Raw genomic sequence first — 6,170 nt, forward strand, 5'->3', positions numbered from 1 at the left:
CAGCCGCTCCGCGGGAGAAAGATGAGGCGTTCTGCTCCCGTAAAGATTTACAGCCTCGGAAACCCTGTACAGGGTCGCTATGGGTCGGATCCGACTCGATGGCACTTAACAACAACAACAACAACAACAATTAGAAAGTAGACTAGCCTGACTCCTCCAAGTTCTCTGTAATCTCTGTTAGCAGCATTGCTTTGATCCATTCCAATTGCCTTATATATTCAAAAGTAAAAAAGTATGCATCCCAGTAAAAAGCTTCTGTTATTCAGAATATTCTCTGGTTAATTTTTATTGCTGGGGGGCCTTCTAAAATGGCTCAATGCCTTCCTTTAGAAGTTTGGATTTAGGTAGAAGTATATACCAGTGGCTAAAACAATATGGAGCCATGTCCAACGTCCATGGGGAGGGGAGGAGTGGTGGTTGCCAATATCACGCATGTTATCTACAACCTCAGTAACTGTGACTGTTTTTATGTTATAAACTGTGATGCATGAACTGTAATCAGCACGGGGTCTACTGTCAATACACTGGATTCCCAAAGAGAAAGATTTGATTTCACTTTTAAATCGGAATCATTGATCTTTAACTGTCCTTCCTAGTTAACAGTTTAATCCCAAGTCTCAGTAAGAATGAGTTAAGTGAGATGGAACTTTGTGGCTTCTCTAAGTCACAGTGTTGTTCTTCTCTCCCTTCCCTCATCACCTTTCTAGACCTGGAGAATAAAAAGAATGGGGCAGAAGAAAGGATGACGGTTTCATTGCATAACTTTAGGGTGTACTTGGAGTTGTGCCACTATGGGGTCCTGAGGGAATGGGATAATCTGCCCCATGCTATGAGCTGGCGTGCTCTCCACCACAACATGAGCATTAGTAGGGGACAGATGAGAGTAGTTTGGGCTGGTGGGCAGATGAGTAGACAGAATTAATGAAATAGACTGGGATTGTGAGCCAGAATGTATCTATTCAGAAAGAGGGAAGGTATATTCTGCTAGTTGGGTATTCGGTGCTGACTGTCAGACTCTTGAAAGATGGGTATGGTATTGGAAATCATTATCCTTTACAGTTTAGGTACTACCTCAGATTACAATTTAGGATCAACATCTAAAATCTAAAATCGTCTCAGTTTAGGTAGATTATAGAGGAGAATGCTTAATAGACACATCGTTTTCTACTTTATAATTTCTATGTGTGACAATTCAAACCCTTACTATTTTCAGAGTTCTTGAATACATTTCGGATCATGACAAATGATTTTGGTTAGTATAGGGCAGGACCGTTGATGAGTAAAGATTTTCCTCAAAGCCCTTCTTAATCACAAGAGAGTCCTCCCTCCTCTCTCCCTCCATCCTTTTCGCCAGTTCAGCAAACACCTTATGTTTCTTTAGGCTATCTTCTTCCTCACTTCCAGTCCGATAGGTAACTGTCAAAGCAGCTACAGTTGCCCACATGGGAACTTAGAATAATTGTCATTGAAAAGAAGAAATCCCACATTTTAGTATCAAAGTTTCTGGTTAAAACAACTGACTACATATTATGTAAAATCTCCACTTTTGCAGAAATGTAAAAACAGTTCATGAAAATAGCAAAAAACCATGGACTTTGTCACTTCCTCTAAATGTTCCAAATTATAATGCTGAGTTGCTTAATGTTTAATACTTATCATAAGCAGGTGCTGAGCCATTGTGAAATGCATGTGTCATTTCTAATCACTTTCTCAAAAGCAAAACCACAGCTTTAAGTTCTCTGGCCTCACTTGGTAAGTATACACAGCGTTGTTGTTTTTCTCCCCAGTGGATTCCTGGTTGAGGGGAAAAGGGATTCAAGAGACTGATAGTGGGTCTTCCTGAAGAAGGTCAGGTCCTTCTGTCAAAGGGTAACCCTTCATAGACTGGGGGTTGAGCTGGTTTATGAGTCCCACAAACTTTGGATCTTAAGGGAAGAATCTTTCTCCCATTAACTGTCATGGGAACAGTGTGTACAGAACAGTATGTAAGACCTGGTCTTGAGCTCGCTCATAAACCAGTAGTCAACTTGGGTAGAAGGTCCCCCAGATATGATGCATTTGTCCCCATTACCAGTTAGTCAGGTGCCATTGAGTTGATTCTGACTCACGGTGACTCTGCGTGTGCAGAGCAGAACTGTGTGCTCCACAGGGTTTTCAGTGGCTGATGTTACAGAAGCAAATCACCAGGCCTTTTTTCCAAGGCAGCTTTGGGTAGATTTGAACTTCGAACCTTTCTGTTAGCAGCTGAGTGTATTAACCATTTATACCACCAGGAACTCCGATCTCAGGTGTACAGCAAGTACATCCACATACATTGTCTCATTTCACACTCACAACTGTTCTTTCTGTTGGGATCCCCATTTAAGGGTTAGAGAAATGGGTTCAGACAAATCTATGACTTGGGATTTGTGGGTCCCCATCTTCTGATTAGTTCACTTTCCTGAGAATCAATAGACCCAGAGCTCAGCCCAGTAAGCAACCCATGTGAAACCCATGTGAAATTGTTCACTACAGATTAGTAAGTAAACACAAGCAAGCAAGTTCATACTTACTTGCTTATTGGGTAATCTGTTCCTGTCTGAGATAACAGAAGAGCTAATCTCTAGATTTTAAACTAATCTCTAGATTAGGTCTTTTGGTTCTTGGGAAAGTTAGGCCTTAAAATTTCTAAACAATATTTTAAAAACTTTATCTTTAATATTATTACATATGTGTCTCATTAATACTGCAAGGTAATTCCCCATCATTTCTAGAGGGAGCTACAAACAACCAAATACATGGAGGTTAAAGAGGGAAAATAGGCACCAGTCTCTGACACAAGACCTATGATTGCAGTTGAACATTTAAGATAAGACCAGAGCCGAAATGATTATCTTCAAATTTCACAGTACCTTGGGATAAGAGTCAATATTTAAATTGGCTTTAAAGGAACTAAAACCAGAATTCTCCATGCTCCTTTTTCATGGCTAATCTCACTTTCTGATTTTCTAAACCTTCCAGTTTTCCATTTTGTTTATCTAGGAGAAAATCAGTGGCAGGAGTAGTCAATTAAATACTGTTTTCTAAGACCTTTGGCCTACACAACCATTGTTGATTAAACTGAAGTAAGAGCCCCATTCTGGAGAGGAAAGGAGTAAGTGCCCAAGTTTGTGAGTGGGGGTTACAATAAAGGAAAACAGATACCATGGGAACCAAGCTGATGGGTCCTTACCCACCCCCCATTGAATATTTGAGAGGGAGAAAAAGGACAGAGAGAGAATATAAAGACATAAAGAAAGAAGTAAAAGTGAAAGCCTCAGAAATTCTACTACCTAGAAAGAACCACAGTTCACATTTTGATGATTGATATCAATATGTTTGCTTATGTGTTTATATATATGTTTTCCCAGCTCCATCCTTTTTGGCTTAGCGAATGGGATCAAAGTATGCATGTGGTTTAATCTTGTGCTTCTTTCTCTCATCAATAGCTCTTGGGTACATTTTCATGTCAGTAATGTCTGTGCCAATTGTCTATTGTACTTTTAGAGTGGTTCAAAATTTTTACTATCCTTATAAAAATCTGTAAATGTTGCAATTATTATTTACAATAAATTCCTAGAATTCCTAGAAGCAAAATTGAGGAATCAAAAGCTGTTTTCATTTGACACTGTACTACTCCGTATTGTCAGAAGATTCTCACAGAAAGTTTATATCAGTTTGTACTCTTAGCAACAGAAAGTTTGTTCTCCGTCCTCAGCACCACTGCTCATTGTTGCTATTTTTAATCTTGATTATTATGACAGATAAAAAGTGATGTTTTGTTTACATTGATCTATTTTACATGCTTTTTGGCTATTTATAATTGTTTGGTCTTTGTGAATTGTCCTTCTCTCCCCCCCCCCCCCCCCCAGCAATCTGTTTGCCTTATATTGATTTTAAAGAGCTTTTTGTGTTATAGTAATTTTAATCCTTAGCTGTCATATATTTTGCAAATTATTTTCTAGTTTATCTTTTCCACTTCTAACTCGGTTTATACAATGTCACACAGAAAGTTTAAATTTGTATAATGAAATTTATCAGACTTTTTTCTTATATGTTTTGCCTTTTGTGTCATGCTTGTAATTTCCCAGTCCTAGCCTAGCTTTTTTTTTCAGACATTTAAAACTTTAATTAATCTGAAATTTATCTTAGTCTAAGTAATGAAGTGGAGGGTACCTTTTTTATTGTTACTAAATGGCTTAGTCAGTTATCTCTTTAATATTCATTGTTGTTTTTTCCCTATTGATTTGAACACAGACCTTTATCATACGCTAAGGACCTATTTCTAAACTTTCTTTAGTTCTACTGATCTATTTCTATGCTAATCTACCTGCTATAACTTTAAAATAGGTTTTGCTGAAGTAAAAGCAAGTTAGCACTCTTTTTGGTAATTTTCAAAGTAGTGTTAACTGTTATTACATATGTATTTTTGTGCCTGTATTTATTATCAGCAACCTAAAGAAGTCCTTGGTCAAATTCTTCCAGAATTCTTAGTGTTTTTCTTTGGAGGAGGAGCTTAAACATACTCATATGGTGCTCCTATCCCAGAAATGGTGTGCCTCTCCATTTAATTGTGTGTGTCTGTGTGTGTGTGTGTTCCTGTTCTCTAGTTTTCAGCTTATAAGGTAATTGATTCATCCATATGTCTCATGTGTATGTCCAGATATTTTACATTTTGTTATCCTCAACTCCAGAGTCACTCCCTCAGCTTCTGACCCTGAAAGTGCCTCCCACAGCTTCCTACTTCTGGGGTCATTGGCTTTTCTTGCCCTGGCAAAGTCACATCAGCTTGGCGCCTCCAGCACAACTGCTCTCCAGGGATTTACTCATCCACGGAAATGCACAGATCCCTGCTAAGCCAAATGGAGGACAGCCTGCATCATGGGTAACTCCAGCTACAGAATTTTGCCTTTGGTCTTCTTAGCCATTAGATTCTTTGTCCTCTCATCAGTGGAATTGAAGCTTACCTTTGATTTAATTTCCATATTTTTGCTTTGCTGCTTGACTGAGCGCCCCAGCCTTTTGACCCAAGGTTTTTCATCCTTGGAATCAGACACCAGTCTGCTGTGTCTGCAGAAGCTTTAGGGGCCAACAAGTCAAACTCTCGGAACGGTGGTCCTCTTGAAGCTCTTCTTTCTATCCTGGAGCTAGGGAAGACCCCTGGCATTCTACCACTCTGTCTGTGGAGGAAGGAGTGCCTGGAAATGCTTAGCCATCTAATAGCTTTCTCCAAAGAACATCTGTCTTTTGAGCTTTTCATTTAAATCGCTTTATATTCTCTAATGGGTACTAGAGTAAAGGTCACAACTCCAGTTAAAAATCTTCATTTTAATACAAGAGTTTTCACCATCTATTATTTTCTTCGCTGTTCTTTGGGACTTTGGTCAAAACAAAGAGACCAGTTTAGGGGCAAAATAGATGAAAAGATACTTCACAGAAAGAAAAAAAAAATTACAAATGGCCCTTAAGCAGAACATACTCAACCTCACTTTTAAGAAAAATGTGAATTAATGAGCTATCATTTCTTATCTATCAAGTTGGTAGATAGCCAGACGTATGAGAGAGAATATGAGGAATTAGGCACTCAAACCCTGTTGGTAGGATTACAGAATAAGAATGGCACAACCTCAATAGAAGAGAATCTGGCAGTATTTGGTCTTTAACCCACCAGTATTACTTCTGGGACCTATTCTGTGGATTCACATAGTCAATGATACCTGTACAAGGTTGGTTGTTGTGGCACTGTTTCTAATAGTAAAAGTTTGGAAATAGCCTAAATGCCTCTCAGGAGGTGTCAAGGTCCTATGTTGGGGTTCAGCCTCGACAAGGAAGTGTGGGTGTCACGAAGAAGGGAGATCTGGTGGTGAAAGGGATAGGGAAAGAGAGACATGAAATATATACAAAAAAGACAGACACACAGATATGATGCAAGTTGGCAGGTAGGCAGATCTGCAAACATATTGCCTAGCATTGCTCAGCATTGCACAGCATTGCACACAGATCTAACTCTACCTCAGTCTTTTATTCTCTTTTTTAGGGAGGGATTTGTTACAAAGGAAGGATGTAATTCACTCACAAAGGGAGGATGTGATTAAGACAGGATACGGAACTGAAATGTGATTAATCATTCAAAACAGGACATAATGATTCAC

Source organism: Chrysochloris asiatica, unplaced genomic scaffold, assembly GCF_000296735.1.
Source record: "Chrysochloris asiatica unplaced genomic scaffold, ChrAsi1.0 scaffold00069, whole genome shotgun sequence".
Lineage (NCBI taxonomy): Eukaryota > Metazoa > Chordata > Mammalia > Afrosoricida > Chrysochloridae > Chrysochloris > Chrysochloris asiatica.